The sequence below is a fragment of the Pinus tabuliformis genome, chromosome 6 (assembly GCF_031772625.1).
Source record: "Pinus tabuliformis cultivar Carrire ecotype Pingquan chromosome 6, CPIR1, whole genome shotgun sequence".
Taxonomy (NCBI): Eukaryota; Viridiplantae; Streptophyta; class Pinopsida; order Pinales; family Pinaceae; genus Pinus; species Pinus tabuliformis.
The window spans coordinates 1,973,530,025-1,973,554,568 of NC_142292.1; the positions used below are offsets into that span (position 1 = coordinate 1,973,530,025).

General features: G+C 38.6%; 1 protein-coding gene and 1 long non-coding RNA gene across 2 annotated transcripts in view; one reads left to right on the top strand and one right to left on the bottom strand.

Annotated features, from left to right (window-relative positions):
- Positions 1-14,495, top strand: part of LOC149267116 (F-box only protein 6-like) — a 48,500-nt gene extending 34,005 nt beyond the window's left edge. The window contains exon 2 of the mRNA XM_089431421.1: positions 14,151-14,495. The gene's annotated coding sequence lies outside the window, so the exon portion shown is untranslated. The remainder of the gene's footprint in view (positions 1-14,150) is intronic.
- LOC149267117 (uncharacterized) overlaps positions 1-24,544 on the bottom strand; it is a 64,033-nt gene that overhangs the window by 31,997 nt on the left and 7,492 nt on the right. The window lies entirely within an intron of this gene.

Below are 24,544 nucleotides of genomic sequence, written 5' to 3' on the forward strand. Positions count from 1 at the left end.
CTCTTTAATCGAACCATGCAAGAAAACAGTCTTGACATCTATCTGATGTAGGTTCCATCCTTGCGAAGCGGTAAGGGCTATGATCGAGCAGATAGTGGTGTATCGGGCAACAGGTGCAAATATCTCATCGTAATCTACACCTTCCTTTTGAGAGAAGCCTCAAGCAACAAAGTGAGCCTTGTACTTTTTTGGACTCCCATCAGCTCCATGCTTGATTTCGTAAAGCCATTTAGAGGTGACCACAGATTTGTCATGGGGTCTAGGGACCACATCCCAAACATCATTCTTTATAATGGACTCATATTCTTCATTCATAGTATCCTTTCATACTTGATGCTTCACGGCTTCTTCGAATGATGTAGGCTCGTTTTGAATGATAGTGCTCATAATGGTCAAGTATCCCTGATACCTGGTCGGCTTCTTGCTTTCACGGAAATTCCCTCTTGGTGCAATATGTCTCTCGGTATCTTCAGGAGTCTCCCGAAGCCACGAGGGCCTCTTCTTGGAGGAGGAGAGCTCTTGAGGAGGAGGATTAATAAGATCCATAGGTTCATCAACATCCGGCATCGATTCATCTTCTTTTTCATCCTGCTTTCTGTGTCAGCGTCTTTATCCTTCCTTGGTATAGGAAGGTTGTCAACCTTGCTAAGAGCCATATCTTCGTCAAAGGTGACATCATGACTTATCTCAACTTCCCTTTGACCAACCACATAAATTCTATAGCCCTTAGAATTTTCGCTATAGCCCAAAAAGATTCCTTTCTTTCCAAATGCACCTAATTTGCTTCTCTACTCTTTTGGTACATGAAAGTATATGGGACTCCCAAAAATTCTAAAATGATAGACATCAGGTTTCTTACCAGTGAACATTTCTTCGGGGGTTTTGGAGTCCAATGCTTGATGAGGGCATCGGTTTGAACATACACAGCGGTATTCACGACTTCGGCCCATAGAAACTTCATAAGCCTTTGATCATGAAGCATGGCACGAACAACTTTCATAATAGTACGGTTCTTCCTTTCAGCCACACCATTCTGCTTAGGATTGTATGGTATAGTGGTATCCCTCCTAATGCCAGCTTCTCTGCAATAGTCATGGAATTCATTGGATTCATACTCGGTCCTCAATATCTTGATTCTCTCCTCGGATTGGTTTTCGATCATGGCTTTGAAGTGACGGAACCAGGTGAACACTTCATCCTTCTTTTTCAAGAAGTAAATTCAAGTTTTGCGAGAATAATCATTTGTAAAAGTGAGATAGTATAAATATACTCCCAAAGAGTTTACGGGCATCATACCAGATATGTTGGAGTGGACCAACTACAATATATCTGTGGTCTTGCTATTACTTGAGGGGAATGGTCCCCTTTTAATTTTTCCTTCGACACATCCTGGACATACACCTTCATGCTCTACTTTGAACTCGGGCATCCTTGTCACCATCTGTCTGACATCGGGTAGGGCTTTATAATGAAGGTGGGCAAACCTTCGGTGCCATAGTTCAGATTGTAGAGATGTGTCGCAAGACATGGCCCCCAATGGACTTCCTCCAACTTGATACAAAGTGTCATCTTGGAACCCAAGAGTGAAAGCACCTTTAAAATTATTTTTCTAAACACGTACCTTTCTATCGATGAATTCCACCTTGAAACCTTTGTCTTCCATTGCCAAAATGGACACCAAGCTCTTCTTGAGATTAGATACATATAGAACTTATTGTAAATGAATCGTGTTACCTTGATTCAATTGAAGGGTAACATTCCCTACACCCTTTACGGGATAGGTGGCATTGTCTCCAAGAATAATTTCCAAGTTTGTTTCCTTCTCTATCAAATTAGAGAGAGATTCCTTGCATCTGGTGAAGTGCCTTGAGGCATCACTATCAATAAGCCAATTCCCCAGAGTGTCTGGAGGAGAGGTAGTGGAAAGGGTCGATATAAGACAATACTCATTTTTTTTTATTGTTAACAACATTTGATTCTTCATCCCTAAATTTCCTTGCTTTCTTGGAGGGTTGACCATTTCCATGATGTCCCAGATTCCTTTTTCCTTTGCCATTGAACCTGCCATTCCTTTGATTGTTGTTGTTGAAGTGGCCCTGTAGTGATAGTAAGGGCAGTGTCCTTTCTATTTCGACACTGCCTCGCATAGTGGCCAAACTTATTGCAAGCAAAGCATCTGCCCTTTCTTCCACCCTTAGATCTGGGCTTTCCATTGAAATGACCTTTAGACCCTGCATTATTTCTCCTTTTGGCATGAGCGGAGAAAGCAGTGGGGTTGCCTCTATTAGAAGGCATTTTTTGCTCCACCATTCTAGTTTCTTCTTGAATGCATCTTGACATCAATTCTTCAAATCCCAGAACTCGATCATTATTGAGAATAGTGGTTCTAAATATATACCACTCAGGTGGGAGCCCTCCAAGGGTAGTGATAGTAAGTTCCCTGTCATGAATGACTTCTCCAATCGATAGAAGATCATTTTTGATCTCATTGATCCTTAAAAGTAGGATTGAATATCCTCGTCCTTCCCCTTCTTAATATCCTTCAACTTATTTTTGAGGAACAAAACTTGATTTGCATCACTAACCTTGAACATGCTTACCAATCTGTCGTAGATCTCCTTGGAGGTGTTCAAATCAGAGATGTAGGCCACTAGACATTTGTCAATGGAATCTCTGATAATCTTCTTCGCTTTGACTTCTCCCTTGGTGTACTTGTTCTTTGTAGCAACCGGTGCATTTGATGGAGGCTCAGGGATTTTATCCTTCATATAATCCAACACTTCTTGTTCTTCCAATGTCAGATCAAGAGACATCTTCCATCTGTGATAGTCAGACTTTTCACGGAGCTTGTCTTTAGCAGATAAGTGGGATGAGGAACCCATTGAGCTTTTTGTCCTTTCCAACTGTCTTCGATGATTGCTCTTTCACTCTTGCTTGGGCTTTATCTTCACCTCAGCTCTGAAACCATGTTAATTTTGGTATGTTCTATGCTTAAGAGCAATTTACTTCAATTTCTTATTAGCCCAATATCAATTTCCAGTTTAGCAATCACATCGGCATGATAGTAAAATGCAAAAAGTACATAAACATAAAAAGTAGAAGACAAGCCAAGAAAAGAGGACACAAGATGTGGCATCAGCCAGGGACAAACCCCAATGTGGGGAAACCCTTGATCAATTCTTCTTATAATATTCAATAGTTCAACAAAGAGAGAGAGAGATAGTACAAATATACAAAATTGATATTTTATGATAGCAACAACAAAACCTGACCAGCAAAGTCAAAGCTGGTCAAACAAGTCAGATTTGACCTCTAATCAGCTCGGTCAATAGCCCAGTCAACTCGGCCTCCAATAACAAGAAGCAATCTAAAACAATCCAAAAATCCCAGTCAAACTTCGGTCAACAGCAGTCACGTCTACGGCTAGCCCTAGCACAGTCAACGCTGGTCAACACTGGGTCAAAGAGGTTGTCCAGAACTACGGCCTGCCAAGGAGAGGTAGCCTAACCCAATCCATAACCAAGAAGAGTCAACACTGGTCAAAATGCTGTCCAAATAGCCCTCCTACAGCTTCAGTCAAACTTGGTCAACGCTGCACTAAATAGAAAACAGACTTCTTTCTTCACACGTGTGAGAGGTTTTACTCCAGCTATCTGTACCCAAACAAGAGAGGAGAGAGAAGGATGTGAGGATGAGATGATGAAGTTATGCCATGAGGTCTCCCCCTTTTATATGCAACGTTGAAGTTCAGTTGGGGGTGAAAACGATTGTTTTGCTTGCTGGCCGACCTTGACAAATTGTCAAGAATAGGAATAAATTCATATCTCCATATATACATGTCGGAATCGGATGATCTTTAGATAAATCCTACACCTCTCGAAGAGAGGAATCCAAGAAAAATATCAGCTGCCATAAATAAGGTGACCCATATGGAGTTTGGCCCTAGTTGCCAATTTTAACATGATGGATGAGCACCTAGCTACATGGGCGAAGGTCTTGTCATAGTCGATTCCTTCCTTCTACAAAAAACCCCTAGCCACAAAACGAGCTTTGAACTTCTCCACAATGCCATTTGCAACATGCTTGATCTTGTACACCCATCTGGAGCCAACCACTTCCTTTCCCTCTGGCCATGGCACTACCTCCCAAACATTCTTCTTGATGACGGAAGAGTACTCGTCCACCATGGCATCCATACACAACTGATGCCCAAATGTCACCTAAAAACTAGCTGGTTCGGCCTCAATTAGTTCACTCATCAACGCCATGTAACCATAATAACATTGAGGAGCCTTGCTCAATTTGGTTGAATATGTTAGGTTACCAATGTAATCTTGGGGTTCTCAACAAGAGCCATCAACCCCTTAAACCGAATGAAACCTTATCTTTATTATTCATGAAATAGATCCAGGTATTCTTGGAGAAGTCTTCTATGAAGGTCACATAGTAATGGTACCCATTTAAGGATACAATTGGCATTGGCCCCCACACATCTAAGTTTACCAGGCCTGAAATCCCTTTGGCTCTAGTGACACTGCTCGAAAAGTTGGTCTTTTCAAAAAGTTGGCTAGGTGTGCCAATCGAACGATCTCCTCAACAGCTCAAACTCCTTTCATAAAGTGCTTAACACTAATCTCTAAATAGATGGATGGCTAAGATTTCATCTCATCTCTTGAGATCAAGGGATATAACTTAATCAGTCATTGGCCCTTTTACCTTTTCCAAAAAGGTGGCCAGTAAGTCAAATAATTAGATTAAGTTGTTGTCTAAAGTCCCAAATTAGGGAATTAATTAAATAATCATTGTAGGAGTTATTTGAGGTGGTTGGTTACATGCCATGGCACATGACCTCTGCAGAAGCACCTTCCAAGCTACAAGTTCAACTCTTTTACCCATTAACATCATTATAGTTTCTTTATATATTCCTTAGTTGTGCCATTTAAAAGCTAGTTGTTTCTTCCATGATTTGAACACATAATCTGAAGGACAACGCATAAGCATTGAAGTTTGAATCACGCTCACAATTCAACAATTGACAAACATTTGAGGCTTCATTGGAACAAGTCCTACATGTGGCAAATGAAGATGGTACGCAAGACAATGAGCCACACAAAGGGTCCACATTTCATTGAGCATATTAAAACTTCCTCCAATGCCGAATCTTCTCATGAATATTTTATTTATTAGCACATCTTTCCAAGAAAGACTATTTAAAAAGTTTAAAGCATCTTTTATCAAACTTTTATCATTCTAGTCTTGGTTCTGACATTTCTCCTTTAAGAAAAAATTCAAGTCCACACTTTGCTACCTCTGTTTCTTAAACCATCTCTCACCCTCAATTGGCAAACCCGTTGCCTCTGCAATGGATTCCTTTGTGATTGGGAACTGCAGGGTTCTGATTCTTGTTGTGTTTCCATCAAATGAGTAGATGAAATCATGGCACCAACTCAGGTTGTGTCCATTGAAGCGTTGGAATACTAGTTCCCATCCTGCACTTCTGAACAATGTCAACATCTCTGGATACACTTCAAAATATATCCCATGAGGCTCAAATTGCTTCACATGACCTAATCAAACCATCTTGCAAACAATCTGACACTGCAAACACCTTTCCCAATCTTGACTAACCTTGGTTGGATGTTGCAAACCGCTTGAGAACCTTCCTGTGAACTATAAACAAAATTTTGGGTTTGCTGGAAATCACTGTTTTAGGGTAAATAGGGAAAATTAGGGTTTGATTTTAAACGTCTCTCTTGGGCTTCCAATTGCTGCTATTTGTCACATCATGGATGAACATTGAAAAGGGATAGTGCTTTGTGAAAAAACACTTGGGCACTTGAAATTATGGAGTTGGCAGCTTGAAAACCTAAATTTAAATTTTTTTGGTAAGCGCTATGAAAATATTTCGTAGCGCCAGCTGTAGGTTTGTGATAGGCTAAGTGTGCTCCGAAAAACTTAGGATAAACTTAGCGTTAGGTGAAAAGACTTGATTAGTCATGTCCCTAAGCATACACACAAAAAATTAATAGGTCCCCTTTACATAACCATGACTTTGCAAAAATGAGCTGATAAATATAGCCTTTGGACTTTTAGGGAAAGGTACAAACCTGATGCTAACAAACAAATCCCATGCTTTTCAAGTAGCTATCAATCCTAGCATACCATGCTCAAGGAACCTACTTGAGCCCATACAATGCTCTCTTTAATCTTCATATGTGGGAACCCCTCCTATGCACCTCAAAACCCTCTAGCTGCTCAATATAGGATTTTTCTCAACAACACCATTGAGGAAGGTTGTCTTCACATCCATCTGGTGAATTCTCCAACCCATATATGTTGCTATAAAGATAATAGACCTGATGGATGAGCACCTTGCTACAGGGGTGAAGGTCTTGTCATAGTCGATTCCTTACTTCTACGAAAAACCCTTAGCCACAAAACGAGCTTTGAACTTCTCCACATTGTCATTTGCAACATGCTTGATCTTGTACACTCATTTGTAGCCAATCATTGACTTTCCCTCTGACCATGGCACTACCTCCCAAACATTCTTCTTGATGATGGAAGAGTACTCCTCCACCATGGCATCCATACAAAACTAATGCTCAAATGGCACCTAAATACTAGGAAGTTCGACCTCAATCAGTTCATTAGAGATTCTTCGGCGTAAATCACATGATATTTCATTTGTCGACCCCTTAAACCAAATGAAACCTTATCTTTATTCTTCATGAAATAGATCTAGGTATTCTTGGAGAAGTCTTCTATGAAGGTCACATAGTAATGGTACCCATTTAAGGATACAATTGGCATTGGCCCCCATGCGTCTAAGTTTACCAGGCCTGAAATCCCTTTGGCTCTAGTGGCACTGCTCGAAAAGTTGGTCTTTTCATACTTTCCTAGTGTGAAACCCTTGCACACATCATGTTGGTCAACCTTTAGCTGCAGTAGCCCTTTCACAATCTCCCTAAGCACATTAAGTGCTCCATGATGAAGATGAGCCATCCTTCTTAGCCACATCTACCCCAACCCTTTGCTAGAACTCACCAATGCCTGTGTTGGCTCAAATTGAAGCTTGGACAAATTGCCTTTCCTGACCCTTATCACTTTGATTGTCCTAGATTTCTTGGGCTTAATGTATACATTACCCTCCCTAAAGGTTACGATGTAACCCTTGTCCTCGAAAGTAGCAACTGAAATCAGGTTCTTGGTCATGCTCGGAATGTACAACATGTCCTCCACCAATAATAGTTTGTCAGATTCCCTCTGAAACTTGATTGTGCCAACACCATTTTCCCAACACTTCACATTCTCTCTAAGTTCTATGTAGAAATCCATCTCCTTTTCCTTCAAGCTGGTGAAGTATACCTTAACTCCCATCATATGGAAAGAAGCCCCATGATCAATACACCACACGCTAGTGGAAACCAAGCTCAAGAGACAAGAAATGAGTGAAAACTCATTGTCAAAATTTGTTGCAAACTCGTTCATTTTTGTAGTAACAGTAACCTCTTCTTCTATTTTCCCTTATTCTTGTTAGGGCACTTGCTAGAAAAGTGTCCTAGCCTATGCCATGCAAAACACTTGATCTTACTTAGGTCCTTGTTCTTCTCACCCTTTGAAGAAGATGACCCATCACTTGGCCCCTTCTTAACCTAAGACTTATTGTTGCCTGCTAGGGCAATTTTCTCCTCCTCTTCAAATCTCTTCTTTTGGTCACCACATTGAGCTCCCTCTCAGATTTCTTCCTAGATGAAATCATTCCACATCCTTTCGCAAGAGGGCAAGTGCTCCCAACCAACAATACACTTCGTGAATGCCTCCCATTATTGCGTAAAGCCATTCAAGTCTATATGCACTACCTTAGGGTTTGGGATTGTACCCCCAACAACTACCATTTCATCCCTCAACTGCGTTATCCTGGTCAAGCAGGTGGCAATGCCCTCACCCTTGGAAATTATGTTGTTGTGAAGCTTGTCTCTTAGCACCATCTTACGACTTTGGTAGTGCTCTGGTACAGCTTGGTGAGCGCATCTAACATCTTCTTAGCAGTGTCTTTTTCCGACTGATGGGGTACCAAGTAGGCTTTGACCCCATCGAGCAATGGGATCTGAACTAGGCAAAGTAACTATTGTATTAACGAAGTTCTACAACTTGTTCTCCTTGAAAACTACTCTGATTTGAACCCTTCATTGAAGATAGTTTAAGGAGCCTTCTCTGTCCTCATACCAAATCCTAGTGGCCATGACAGTGAACCCTAGAAGCTTGTTCATTGAAATTTGAATTCTTGACCTAGTACACTGCATCAAATTGCCTATATTCGTATTCAGATGCTACATGTCTGATACCATGTTAATTCTTAAAAACCCAGCTACAGTTTTGATGTCCAACAAAATATTCACATAACAAAGAATGAAAGATGCTTTCTAAACTGATTTGTAACAACAATACTCTGGGTTCTTAACTAGCACAAACAATAGAAACAAAACTCACAAATCCAAACACAAATAAAAGAATGACACAAATGTACCCTGGAAACCCCAATGAGGGGAAACCAACAAACGATGGGCTTTGATTCAGCTTCCAAAATTAGTTTACAGCAGATCTTTACAAGACAAAATTGATACGGAAATTCGTAACAACGAATGTAAGTCAAATCAACCCCTTCTCACCATTGTATGGCCCCACAAATCAGCCTCTGCACCCAACAAATTTATGCCTGTACAACCCAGGAAACTCATGGTTGTATGGCCCCTTTTTCTTAATCTGCTCGCTGATCTGAAATTGCCCAGTATGCTACCCTAGTGTCTTGACCTGCTCTTTGTTGCTTTGACTGTCAAAACGTTCTTTCCAGCTGAATGGCCAAGCATGCCAATCGAATGATCTCCTCAGCAGCTCGAACTCCTTTCATAAAGTGCTTAACACTAATCTCTAAATAGATGGATGGCTGAGATTTCATCTCATCTCTTGAGATCAAGGGATATAACTTAATCAGTCATTGGCCCTTTTACCTTTTCCAAAAAGGTGGCCAGTGAGACAAATAATTAAATTAAGTTGTCTAAAGTCCCAAATTAGGGAATTAATTAAATAATCATTGTAGGACTATGTTGCACGAAACGGGGAAACGGGTACGAGTTTCCGAAACGGGAAGCGATACGAAACGCAACCTCCCTAAATTTTGGAAACGGGAAACGCGATATATATATATATATATATATATATATTGAAAATATTTAAATATATATAGATATGTGCAATCATAAAGCATAAATGATACATTATAATTTATTACACTTAAACATTAAGATTTAATTTACATTTCATTTACTCATGAATGATCACATAATGAAAATAAAAATATCGGAATATCCAAAAACAACCTTTATTATATATCCAAATCACAAAATCAGCCTTTATTTATATTAATATATGAGGTTGCAAGTACAATAAAGACTATAAGGCTGCAAGAGAGAGATCCAAATCAGGATTTTCTGCATCCACATTCCATTCTTTAGAAGGACCATTGTTGTATTGGGAGTCTCCTCCTACATAGTCGAACGACCTTAATGCTCTTGATTAAATACACGTTTCATACCCTAGTAACCTACATGACCTTGATTATTGGGGATTTCCCCTGCATAAAGGGCTTGGTTCTCTTGATTAAATACAAGTTCCATACCCTAGTACATGATAAAATCCAATGGAAACATTGCAATCCCTCCAATCCTGAAATCCTGAAAAACAAATAAGTCTGCTGGATTTTGAGTGTGATCTAAAATTCTACTTTCTCCATATGAAATCCAATGAGGGCGAAACCACTCTCAAACATCCTGAGTCATTTCATGGTAATGTTAAAAATTTAAGTAAAAGGATGAAAATGAAAAATAAAAGAGAATATCACTTTTACTTTAAGAATTTAACATTACCATGAACTGCATATCCCTCAAACTTCCTGATGAACTGCATATCAACACTAGGGCAAAAATTCACTTTTATAAATTTAGACACGCATCTAGAAGCAACAAGAAGTCACTAACATACCCTAAAAGAAAATTAAAAAAAATAAAAAATAAAAAAAACACAAGTTAATGAGGAAACGTGGGTTGTACGGCCCTGAAACGCGTTTCCGGCCGTACTGGCCACGTTTCCGTTTCGGGAAACGTGGTAGTACGGCCGAAAACACGTTTCACGGCCGTACCAAACGCTTTTCCGCGTTTCGTACCCGTTTTCGTACGGAAACGGGCCTCTATACCACGTTTCCTGCAACATAGTTGTAGGAGTTATTTGAGGTGGTTGGTTGCATGCCATGGCACATTACCTATGTAGAAACACCTTCCAAGCTACAAATTCAATGCTTTTACCCATTAATATCATTATAGTTTCTCTATAAATTCCTTAGCTGTGCCATTTAAAAGTTGGTTGTTTCTTCCGTGATTTGAACACATAATCTGAAGGACAATACATAAGCATTGAAGTTTGAATCACACTCACAATTCAACAATTGACAAACATTTGAGGCTTCATTCGAACAAGTCCTATATGTGGCCAATGAAGATGGTACGCAAGACAATGAGCCACACAAAGGGTCCACATTTCATTGAGCATATTAAAACTTCCTCCAATGCTGAATCTTCTCATGAATATTTTTTTTGTTGGCACATCTTTCCAAGAAATACTATTTAAAAAGTTTAAAGCATCTTTTATCAAACTTTTTTGGTTTAGTTTTTATGTTCCTTTAGAAAAAAATAACATTGTTCCATGTGGAAGCTATTAATTTAGGAAAAAAACCTTCCATATTGTAGTAAAGGAAATTGTTATGGTTTGTGTTTCAGTTTCTTCTCAATGATTAATAGAATATAATCACAATATTTATGAACAACATTCTTTGTATTTCTATTTCAATTTCACAATTGAGCACCCCAAGCAAGTTGTCATGTATTTCAGAACAGCTTACATTGCACAATAAGCCTGCAATCATAGTCGAGTGTTTTCTTCTTAATCAGGCATTTAGTCACAACTAATGGTTGTTCATAGAGCAGTGTATCATCAATCCCCTTTGTTGGAATACCTCACTCCTAGGGTCCAATATGAATATCCTTTTCCTGAGCCTATCTGAAGTAAGAGGTCCAATGGTGCTATGCTCTGCTCTAGCCTTCTTTGAGCACTTGAAAACATGATACTGGAGATTTTTGGAAGTTAAAGCCTTTGAGGTTCTTGTCTTTAGAGACCACCTCTACCCACAATTCAAAAATTATGTTGTACCATTTTTAATTGCTTTGGCATCTTTCACCAAGTAGATTAGGTGACCATTTGTAATTAGAAATTAAAATGGTTCACATACATGATGCAACTCCTTGTTTCTATTTGCAATTAGATTTAGAAGGAAAATAGTAGATGTTACATTAAAAGCAGATTGCATGGAGGATGGAAAGGTCTCAAATCTCAAGAACTTTGATGAAAATGGCCACATCAAAGTGCCAACCTATTATTCTTAACAACCTTGTTTGAGTAGGAATACTAAATTGCAAATGGTGTTTGATACCCATAGCAATATATCTGGGTTGAGGAGTCTTGGTTAGTGTGTGTTTTTTCTAGCAATAGCAGAAAACCTAGAACTAAAAAGAATACGATGATGTACCATTTCATTTCATCAGACCACTTATAGAAGATGAAGAGATAGAACTTCAATATCATACCACACGAGTAAATTGTAGATATGTTTGCCCCTGTCCAAAATGGTATCGATCATTCTTTAGTAATTAGAATTCAGATTACCGTAAATACAGTATATTGACGTGATTTATGGATTAATAATAAATAAATGGAAAGAGGTTATATAAGATCTTTTTCTCTCCCCTTGTAAAAATGTAAGAAGACATTATAATTTAAATTGACCACAAACTTGATGGTTCTCATAAATTGCAGAATTCCTTCTCGGTTCAATACTTGATAGAAATGAACTTCTTCAAAATGTTCATTAGTCATTTTTCTGATGTTGCTGATCCTCTCAATGAGCTTACTGCAAACTATTAACAGTTCTGTTCAATTCAATAACCGAAAAGGTTTCCCGTGACCTTAGTTTGCTTCATGTATGGTGCCATCACTTGTTCTTCTTGTGTTGCTACAACCATTTTCAGTAGGGACAGATGCTTTGCAATTTACTTTCGGTGCTGTTCTTAAGCAAGAAGGAGATCTAGTTGGGTGTAATTAAGGAACTTTTTTAATCTAAGTTTAATTACATGTGATAAAATTTTATGCGTTGTTCAAGTATTGAAGCGTTGAGGTGTCACCCATTTTGTTTCCTACTTGTTTTCAAGTGCCTATCATAAGTTCTTAACTGGAATCTTACATCCAAAAGTCAAAAACCATTCTTGTACATACATGTCAAATCGAAACCTCTCCATTCTTGTACATACATGTCAAATCGAAACCTCTTTAGGATAAGCGTGAAGTTCCAGTTCGCTTTAAAATTGGTAATAAAGTAGTGGACACAGATTTAAGTAGTGGCATCATCATAAACTTAAGCCGTTAGATTATGGCCTTTGTACCATTAAGTAGGCTGTTGGAGTTTATAAAGATTTGCATTATTGTCCTGTACCATTAAACTAGGCTGTTGGAGTTTATAAGGATTTCAATTATAGTCCTGTACCGTTAAGCAAGCTATTGGAGTTTATAAGTCTTTGCATTATGGTCCTTGTACCATTAAGCAGTGTGTTGCAATTAATGCTTCTTGACTTGATTTTCCAGTTCAATTGGCCATCCATGATATTGTAAAATACTACTTTTGGATATTCAAGCTTGAACAAGAACTAAGCTGACAATTCAATAAATCTAGTCTATTGGATAAGTATTAAGGGCACTACCTTCCCAAGCTAAAAATCTGCCCATCTCATAGAGAAATAAGGGATAATATCCTGATGAGGGAGCAAATGAGAAAGTATATTATGTGATGTAATAATGTTTCTCAATTTCATAGCACTGCCATTAGTAACTGATTGAACAATTATGTGAGAGGCTAGCTTTTGTAGAACAACCAATTCAAAAGCCATCTCTACAATTATGACTGCCTTTGTAGAACATAACCTGGTTGCTTGCATAGATGTTTTGTAAAAGCTATTTGAAAATTTTCAAACCTCATAAAAATCATGTGCACTGTAGCTTGTATAGGCCCTTTCAACAGAACTTTGTAATATGCCTCTGGCGATGATATCCAAATTTCATAAAACCAACCATAATTGGACTGGTGTTTGTGTATCTTAGCAACTTTGACAACTTCTATATTAGGTTTACAAGAGTATGAGTGTGAGTTGTGGCACTGTTTTGTGGGCAAACATACCCTAGATTGAAGGACACATTTTCCATATTTCTTGTGAAAGGGAGATGAATATGAGTGCTAGTATCCCCAGCATCCACAAACATAGTGGGTGCCATTTCCATGTCCATTGCAGATGGGGACATCCTTTGGACATTTGGGCAATGGTAAACCCCCATCCAGAGAATGTCAGGACATTCCTGACACAGGTATAAAAAAAGAATATTAAAACACTTAAGAACATTTTATTTTTCATTTTTCTAAGTCCTTTCTGATGCATCCCACCTTGCATAAAACAGCATAAAAAGGGTTTTCCAAACCTAGACTTGCATTTGCATCATTTTTCATTCAGAAAACTGGCAACAATAACCAAGAAGAGTGTTTCTCAACTACAATGGGCGTGTTTTAGCAAAGATGAGAAATTTTTAAGCATTTCAGGTTGGATAAAGTTTGGGGGGGTGTTGTCTGCTGAAATCTGTGATGTCTCTTTTGTCTTCCTCAATCCGTTTTCTCACCTCCATCCCCAAATTGGTGTGAAACACGTGGTTAGATAATAAACTTCCCACCCATCGTCTCGCTTATCTTAGAGCTATGAAAAGCATACCACCCGATGTTGCTTTATGTATATCTTGACCTTCTGCATAACAAAAATTTATAGGTCATGGTTTATATGCTAGTTGGGTGTATTCTTCTAAACCTTAATGCACATAAGCTTTTCTCTACTTTTTACTATTTTCAAAAGGAAATTCCCTTCACCTTTGCAAAATAGTGTTATCAAGAATCATGATTTGCATATCAATACTGATGAATGTTTTGTTTTGATTATATTGCATTGTAGATTCCCTTCAATATCAGTTTGGCACGGAGAAGAGATGGAATTATATCAGAGTTCGGGGAATTGGACACTTTTGACACTTTTGAGTTTATGAAGCACTGTTAAGAATTTTGGCTTTTAAATTATTGTTGGAGTCAAATTAAAACATAGGTGTATTAATTGTTCTCCTCTATTAAGGTATAGTGATTTAATCAAATACGATATTTTGTTAAAATAATTTCCAGGTTGTTTTATAATATGTTTTTAGTTAGATGAAAATTCCACTATAAGATTTCAACCATTTAACAAGAGCATGTTTTTTTTTTCGGTTGAATAACAATTGAGTTTTGACAAAAACATGTTTTGCAAGTTTCGAAAAAAACACATTTTGCATTTTCACTTGAAAACTATTTGATGTCAGGGATATATTGTATTTTCAAATTTTAGAAAACTTCCCATGCAATGTTTGGGAATTTACCCTTTAATCTTTATGCCATACTAAGTCGCTTAACTATAAGGGATATGTAAATATGATATCTCTGAAATATGGGCCAGTGCAGATAAAATACAATACTTTTTAGTTGAACAACATTTCCTTAGTCATTTTGATTTTAATGTGGTTGTCTCTTTTTTGTTTTACCTTTGTAGTAATGTAGGAATGATTATTGAGTGTCTAAATGTAGGAATGAACATTTTCTTGTTTGCTAGGTTATGTGAGTCTTGAGATCACTGGCATGCCTAATCTGTGGCTTGAGTAGTTGTGACCTAGGGGCATCACCCTGGGATTATTATTAACAACCTTGTTTAAGTAGGAATATTAAATTGAAAATGTTGTTTGAGACCTATAACAACATATCTAAATTGATGTTTCTTCTAGAAATAACATGCAACATAGATCAAAAAGGAATACAAATACATTTTCATTTCATCAAATTGATTATAGAAGATGAAGAGGTTGAACTTCAATGTTATACGACACGAGTAAACTGCAGATATGTTCGCCACTGTCCAGAATAGTAACGATCATTCTTTAGTAATTAGGATTTACATTATCGTAAATATAGTAAATGACATGATTTATAATTGATAATAGATAAATGGAAAGAGGTTACATAAGGTCTTTCTCTCTCCACTTATATAAATTTAAGAAGACAATATAATCTTAATTGAATACAAACCTTAAGGTTCTCTCAGACAAAAGCTCTTAATTGGACTCTTGTGCATGCTTTTCAGGTTCATCCTACGTCTAAAATATAGTGGATGTGTATCCTCATGTAATCTAGCACAGATAAGAAAAAAAATATGCATCTTTAGGTACTCTTCCTCTAAGTTCTGTATGGTTTTCAACACCTACACCACATGTGTAAACTTTTCCAGTTTCTTAGAGTGTTTTGATATTTGAGAAAAAATGAACAAAGTAAAGTTTGTGTCTTTGTTATTCACTTGCAATGACATTGTTACATTCCAAAGTAAAAAACTACTCTTGTACATACGTCTCAAATAGAAAGTTCTTTAGGATAAGCATCAAGTTCCACTTCACTTTAATTTGGTGATAAAGTCAGGCTCTATTTGGACACAGATTTAAGTAGTGGCATCACCATAAACTTAAGCCTTTAGAATATGGTCCTTGCACCATTAAGTATTCCATTGGAGTTTATAAGGAGTTGCAGTATGGTCATGTACCATTAAACAAGGTTGTTGGAGTTTATAAGGCTTTTATTATAGCTCTGGTACCATTAAGCAAACTGTTGGAGTTTATGAGGCTTTGCATTATAGTCCTTATACCATTAAGCAGTGTGTTGGAGTTAACGCTTCTTGACTTGATTTTCTAGTCCAGTAAGACATCCATGATGTTATAAAATACTACTTTTGGATATTCAAACTTGAACAAGAAGTGAACTAACAATTCAACAAATTTGGTCTGTTGGATAAGGACATTACCTTCACCGGATAAATGGCTCTTTTCAACTATTTCTAAGAAATGCCATTCCCATATAAAAGAGAAATATGGGATAACATCCTCTTGAGGGAGGAAATGAGGATGTATATTATGTAATGTAATATTGTTTCACGATTTCGTAGCAGTGCCATTAGTAATTGATTACACAGTTATGAAAGAGGTTAGCATTGTAGAACAACCAATTCAAAACCCAACTCTACAATTAGTATTTTCATTGTAAAACATAATCAAGTTGCTTTCACAAATCTCTTGTAAAATCTATTTGACATTTGCAAAGCTCATATAAATAATGTGCTTTTCCCTTTTAACAGAGCTTTGTAATTTGCCTCTGGGGATGATATCCAAATTTCATAAATCCAATTATAATTGCTTGATCTGAGTGTATATTACTTGGCAACTTTGACAACTTCTATAGTTGGTTTACAAAAGGATGAGTCGGAGTTACTTGTTGGCAGTGTTTGGCTGGCATGCATGCCTCAAGCTAAGGGACACATTTTCCATATTTTTTGCGAAAGGGAGATCTGCATATGAGTCCTCACATCCCCAACATTCACAAACATAATGGGTGCTATTTCTATGTACTTGGTACTTACTTGGTGGATGGGGACATCCTTTGGACATTTGGGCAATGATGAACCCCTATCTAGTGAATGTCAAGACGTTCCTAACCCATGTTTTAAAAAATGAATATTAGAACACTTAAAACACATTTTTCTTTTCATTTTTATAAGTTCTTTTTTATGCATCCTGTTGTCACACAATCTAGCAAGGGTCCTTGAAAGGGTACCTAAGGGACAATTACTAGACCAAATGAAAACAATGGGGCAATGACACATTGTCACCTCAGTCAGTGTCCCATGCCCTTTACGAAATTTCACTGATGGGAGGAGTTTCGATTTAAGGGAAATCACTTGAATGATAGGATCAGTGGGAAGGTATGAGGTGATTTCCAAGGCCCATTCAAAGGAGAGGCTCAAATAATGGCTTAATGCTTCAAGAAGAGGCTAATGTCTCTTCAAGAAAAGCTTATGAGGAGACCTAGACCTAGGGCTAATAATATTCGATGATGATGAGAATTCCTAAAGTCAATATTTCTAAAATTCCTCACTTGTGATTAATATGCCTATATTAGGATTCAAAGTGAGGCAAGGATGGCTCATTCAATGCAAAGATTCAATCAAAGAATGACCTTTGGGAGGAATCTATTATCTAATATGACTTTCCATGAAAAACACCATGAGAGAGATATTGTGCGAGACCTAGGGTTGAGCAATATGTCGAGATAAAGGTTCATCAGGGTCAAGATAGCTAAGAGAAAAGGTTTTGAATGATAAGCTATAACTTGCAAACCTTCAAGAAACACCCAAGTCAAAGTAGCTTCAAGGGTTCCCACTTGGTGTGAGAGCCAGGGCATCAATTTATTTGAAATTACACTGTCATAATTAGTTCAAAATTGGAGGATGCCTAAAGGAGACATAAATGAAGAAACTTGTTTGGACGGAATCCCAAAATTCCTCCTCCCTAAAATTTTTCACCAAGCCCTAGAAAATCTCCTTATCCTTAGAGGGACGAAGAAAAGAGGTGAAATAATGATATTTCGTTGAGTTAATGTGATCACCAATGATCTAGGACTAGTGCCTAGCTATTGGGAATATTGGACTCAAAATGAACAAGGTTTGGGAACATCACTCTTCAAGGAGGCCTAAAGAAGCAACTTCACCATCTATGGATGCAGCTACACGACAACTTTAGACTTTCACACTGATGTCAATTATTATGGAGTTTCAAGAATTCAAATACAAATTATCCCCTAGGAACATCCTTTCTTTCTTTGTCTAATGAGTAACACATGCAAAAATATCTGATAGTTTCAATGATTCCAATAATTCACATTAATTAGGGAACATTTCACCATATGAAAATAATTCCATGCATTTGACATCCATTAAAATAGAAATATAGCATTATATTGCACTTACAAGACAAAGAAGAGTACATCCAGCCACAATATTGCCAAAAAGAAGCTCCAAGAGAGATAACAAAATCTTTCCACACATCAAAATGCATTTATTCATCCAAAATCGTTCCATAATTACAGGTCCAAATTCTTTAGAGAGATATCCCAAATCCAAGTGATAATGAGAGGTGAAATGATCCTCTCTTATATTTATACACTCCTCTAAGTAGTTCGAATGGCCTATTCTAGCCTAATGATGCACCTCATAATAAAATAATGTGCAAATAACAATACTTTAGTGACAAGCCCACCAAATAGCTCCACCATAAGAATAATTAGCCTCGCAAGAGTGCTGAATGATAGATAAGTAGCTAGGAGGGCTTGGAAGGCCAAATGAAGTCCCTCGTGTACCAAAATGAGAAGAAGGGAACCAACAATAGTGATGAAGGGGGTGGCTGTTGAAATGATAGATAAGTAGCTAGGAGGGACCTTGGAAGGCCAAATGAAGTCCCTCATGTACCAAAATGAGAAGAAGGGATCCAACGATAGTGATGAAGGGGGTGGCTGCTGAAATGATAGAGAAGTAGCTAGGAGGGCCCTTGGAAGGCCAAATGAAGTCCCTCATGTACTAAAATGAGAAGAAGGGATCCAACAATAGTGATGAAGGGGGTGGCCCCTTAATCTCCAAGCAAATGACATGTGGTGCCCCAAAGTGGCTATGGGGGCATAAAAGCATCCTCATGGGTCTCCAATTGAATCGAACAAGCATGTATCCCATCTGCAAGGGATGGAACAATGATGCAAACCCTCCCTTTGCCTCCCATGGTGAGACACAACCCCAAGGGCCCTAGATCAACTTTCAAGTGTGTGGTGCAAGTGTGTAGCCAACTGAGAAAGGTGGTACAGGTGCATCATCATCATCACATAAGTGAGAAACAAGCGAGCAATGAATCGCATTGAAGAATCCCATGGCATGGTAATCTTCTGTCTAATATAGTGGAGGCCCATGGCCCTCAACGCACACCCAACAAATGCCAATATGACTCTCTAGAGGGCTTGGACCTCGTAGAGGGAGACCAGACCCCAAGATGAAGACCTACCTGCAATCATATATAAGATCTAATGCGTCTCCTCACCTTCTAGTACAACAAATCATTGGTGTAATTGAGAAAATGAGCTTACAAATCATGGAACCAAGTGGGCACTTCATAGTGGCATTCCCTTCCATATTGGGCTTTAGAGTGTATTCTCCAAGTTTAAGGAGGTTAATTAAGGACCTTATTAGGTGGTTTCAACCTTTAAGCGAGTGGCAGGTCCATGGTACATCAGTCATATGGCTGGTGTCATGTGATATGATGATGGAATAGGGTGGAGCATGAGGGGAGGGCTCCAAGCCACATGCCATGGTACAAGGGTAGTTATGATGAGGGAAGCCCACACTTGGGTGTCTAGATGTAGGAGGGAGAAATCATGGTACGTGAGTTACCTCTGACTTTGTTTTTCCACCCTTCTTCATATGCCTTTTGTCTTTTATTATTTTTTCTTGTATAACTGCTTGGGGCTCGAGGGGATGAGAGCATGATACAAATGATATAGCAGTGAGTAACCCCTTTAAGATTGGGAAATACATTCCCCACCAAGTGTTGGGATAATTAGGGGTTCCTTAGTGATGCAGGGGGCCAATATAGGGGCCCTATGAACCAAGGTGACGGCTATAATGATAGGGGGTAGAGTTCATGTTAGATTTTGCATATGTGCTAAATTTGTATGTCCCGACCATGTTTTGCATTTTATGGTACATTTCTTATTGCGAATGGCCAAATTTTGATTTTTATTTTATTTTTAGCTGGATCAAACCTCGGGGCATCGTTTCTGGCCTGACCCAAAGTGTGGACAAGGAGATAGGGAGGCTAACACCTTGTGGACCCAATGGACAAATTTGGACCCGGATGGGAAGTATGTGAAAATGGGCTATAGTGAGTGGAGGGTAGTGATGTATGTGGTGTCGAGAAGCGAGACCACACAACCAAAATTGGGATTTCCCATGTTGTGACACTCCTAAAGCTAGTAGCCAATAAAGGAGATCCCATGGGCCTATGATACAAGGTTAACCACCAAGTTGGAAAAAGGGACAAGAGTACAAACCAAGCCCATTCTTTCCGCCAAATCCCTCCACCAATCCATGCCAAGGCATGTCCATGATAAGTAAGAAAAAATACCCAACTACATAATGAAATCCATACCTTTGGTGTTGGAAGGCCCACCTTCAAACATGCGATCATAACAAATGGGCAATGGTACATAATAGTTGGCTCAGATGGCGGAGATGGTGGCACATTGAGCTATCTGGTGGTTGCAAGGGGTTGTTTCTATCGACTAAAGACAATCTAGGATAAAATTTTCTCCTATGGGTGTCACCCATTGGTGGTGGGGAACACATCCCACCTCACATATTACAACATAAAAAGGGTTTTACAAAACTAGACTTGTTGTTTGCATCATTTTGCACTAATAAAACAGGCAACAACCAAGAGAGTGTTTCTCAACTACAATGGGCATATTTTAGTAAAAGTGAGCAATTTTTTAGCATTTCAAGTTGGATATAAAATGTTAATTTTTTTAGGGGTGTGGTCTGTTGAAATATATGGGGTCTCTTTTTGTCTTCCTCAATCTATTTGCTCACCTCCATCCCCAAATCATTGTGAAACGCAAGCGGTTAGATAATACACTTCCCACTCATTGTCTAGCTTAGCTTAGAGCTATATTTAAGTAGACCAGCGTATGTTGCTTCATATATTTAATAACGCTCTACATAACAAAAAGGTAGAGGTCATGGTTTATATGCTATTTTTGTGTATTCTCCTAAATCTTAATGCACATAAGATTTTCTCTACTTTTGGTTATTTTCAGAAAGGAAATTCACTTCATCTTTGCAAAATAATGTTATAAAGAATCATAGTGGACTGGTTGAGAGGGCTCTGATGGCGGAAGTGAAGAAAATAATGGTGGCCGTGGACGACAGTGAACTCAGTCATTATGCTCAGCAATGGGCTTTAAACAACCGGCATCTTTATGGAAGCGCTGTTTCTCTTGTGATATTTCACGCTCAACCAGTGGTAGCCTTCAACACCGCTGCACCAATGGGGATAACAACTCCTGGATTAATTGAAACGATTTTGGTTCATCAGAAGCAGGTTTCTCAAGCAATCCTTTCTCGTGCTAAAGAGATATGTGCTCAGGAAAATGATATGGACAGCGAGAGAGCCGGGAAGACAATAAAAGGGAAAGCCTGTGTTAACTTTTCTGAAAACCTGCCTGCCCATTCGAGCTGCGCGACAGGATTCAGTCAGCGCGTTGATGTAGATTTACGGCTCAGGGCGAGGGAAGATGGGAATCTGGTGACTTCCGAGGGGTGCCTGGGCATCTTGAATATGCTCATTTGGAGATTCGTTGCCAAATGGGGGCAAATGAAGGTTGCATACAAAGTGTTTGAGAAAAGTCCTGAACGAGATGCTATTGATTGGAATGAGTCGCTTTCTGGTTCTGTGAAGAATGGGAGAGAGGACGACGCACTGGGACTGTTCTGGGCAATGCCTGAGAGAAATGTGGTCTCATGCACTGCCATGTTTACAGGACATGCGCAGAATTGTTGTATGGACAGGGCACTTCTGGCCGGAAGCAAGCAGCGATTCTGCTCCTCATTTTCGCCAGATTTGCTTGCAGAGGTTCCTCTATTGATTCAGCCAGATCTGTTGGAAGAATCTCAGGAATTTCAAATCCAAGTCAAACTATTGGGCAAGACAAGGATGCATTGGGTTCGAACAACAGATCTAGTCCAGGATCTTCTGCAAAAACTGGAAAGCCGGATGGGGATCCCCTCCTCCTTCCTCAGATTGTTATATGAGGGTAAGCAACTAATGAGCCCCCTTCCTCTCTCTTTTTACAGCATTCATAAGGACGCCTCTATCGAGGCTTCTTTTCGCTTAAGAGGTGGTTCCTTTGGGCAGACCTCCTCTGCCCCTTCTTTCTCTTACAAAGATGCAGCTAGCAAAGACGCTGCGCAACCACAGTCCGCTTCGAAAGCAGCCCACCCAAACGCGGCTCCAAAGCCTTTTGTGGTAGACAAATCAGAGGAAATTCCTTCCATCAATTTCTCTCACGCCGAAATTGAAAATCGTTTACAGATTTTTGAAGAATCAGCACTCATCTGCAGATTTAATGGGCTTTGGCCTCGCACAGCAGATCTATACCAATGGATCCACTCCACTTGGACCAAAAAAAGCAAGATTTACTTATGTTCAAAAGGGTTCTTCATTGTGGTTTTTGACTCAAGTGAAGATTACCAGAAGGCCTTAATGGGAGGCCCTTGGTTCTGGGGTGCGGCTGGGCTCTTTCTCACTCCCTGGTTTCCAGAATTTGACCCTTCTACAGCAGTCATCACCAAGCTTCCGATTTGGGTCAGGCTCCCGAATCTTCCAGCTCATCTATGGCATGTATCTGTTTTCATTGCCATTGGAGAGACTTTAGGACGGTACCTGGCTGTAGACAGCTCAAGAAAGGAAAATGGTCTTTTCACCTACGGCAGACTTTGTGCAGAAATAGATATCAGTAAAGGACTTCCGGATCAGATTAATCTCAAGATTGGAGACTTCCACTGGACTCAAACCTTGGATTACGAGAACACAGCCTTCAGATGCCGCCATTGTCATCAAACGGGGCACCTCCAGAATACATGTCCTCAGTTCCTCCAAAAAAAGAAGAATCTAAATCGCAAACCCAAAGCCAAGCGCTGGAATCCTTGTGAGCCTCCCCGCTCAATGGGCAGTCTAGATTTCTCTAGTTCGGATGAGGAGGAAACTGAAGCTGTTTTGCAGAAGGATGAGGCTACGGTAGCAGATGTGCAGAATGATGTGATTCCGATAGATACTCCCTCGGGAGCTCCAGCAGTCTCCTCTGACCCTCAGTTTTCTCAGAAGCATACTCATTGTTCTTCTTCCTCAGATTCTGATAAGGAAATTCAGCCGCCAGTGCAGAATAGTCTACAGATTGTCTTGGCTCAGCCAAACTCCACTGGGTGGGTCAAAGTAAACAAGAAAAAAGGCAAAAAATGTCGTGTGGCTGGAAATGATTCCTCGGGGTAATTCTCTGAGTTGAGTTCTTTCTTTTTGTTCTCCTTTGTCTACTGAGTCCTTTCTTGGATTGTCTCTTAGCGCGAGGTGGTAGCCTATCCCCTGTGGCTCCCTTGCTTTTCTGCTTCGCTTGCTTGCAAGCTTGATTGTACTATACTTTTCTTTTTTAATAGAATTAGTCTTTATTCAGAAAAAAAAATGTTATAAAGAATCATGGTTAAAACAATTTAATTTGTTCTAAGAAACAATTGTAGAAAAAGGATCATATATAATGCTAGATTTTGAATATTAGTATTGGTGAATGTTTTGTTTTGATTATATTGCATTGTAGATTCTCTTCAATGTCAATTTGGTATGGGGAGTAGTTTAAATTGTATCAGAGTTTGGGGAATTGCACATATTTAAGTTCGTGAGGCATTGTACAAGAATTTTGACTTAAAATAAAGGGATTCAAATTAGGACATAAGTTTATTAATTGTTCTCCTCTATTGAGGTATCGTGATTTAATCAAATGGGATATTTTGTTAAAATATTAATCAAATATGATATTTTGTTAAACATTTTTCAAGTTGTTTTTGAATCTTTCCTTAGTGACATGAAAATTCCATTATAAGATTTCACCCCTTTAACAAAAACATGTCTTTCATTTTCACTTGAATAATATGTGTTTTGACAAAAACATGTTTTGCATTTTCACTTGAACAATATTTGAGTTTCGACAAAATCACATTTTGCATTTGTGTTCTATCTTTGTAGTGATATGTGATAACAGATGGAAGTGATCACTAAGTATCTAAATGTAAGAATGAGTACTTGATCTCATGAATTTGTGTTTTTTTCCTTACGAGTTCACACCTCAACTCTCTCCTATGATTTAATGGCCAATTCTTTGTGACTCAACTCATCATCTTCTGATATTCTTTGACTTGCTAATATATTTCAATGACAACCCTCGTTTTTCTTCCTTCATAAGTTATTCTCTAGTGTTTCCTAAGTCTACATCTTTCTCTTCATTTCTTTGTGTTTCAATCTTGCACTCCAGTTTGTTTCGGAAGTCTTCAAACTTGTTCTTACTATTTTTATTTCAAATGGAACCTTTAGATCCATTTCTATTGGTTTTTTTTGTCTACCTTGTCATTTATGTGCGCTTCTTGGTGTACTCTTGTAATGTCCCAAATAAAATCTTTGCAAAAATTTGCATCAAAATCTATGTTGTTAATTTCAAAAACTCATTTCACAAATTGAAACTATAACATTAATCGGAAAAACAAGGAAATATGAATTGCAACTAAAAATTGACAGAATGCATAGGCAATAGAACCCATCCTTATTTTATTAATATAGAAAATGTTGGTATAAGAAACTGGAAATG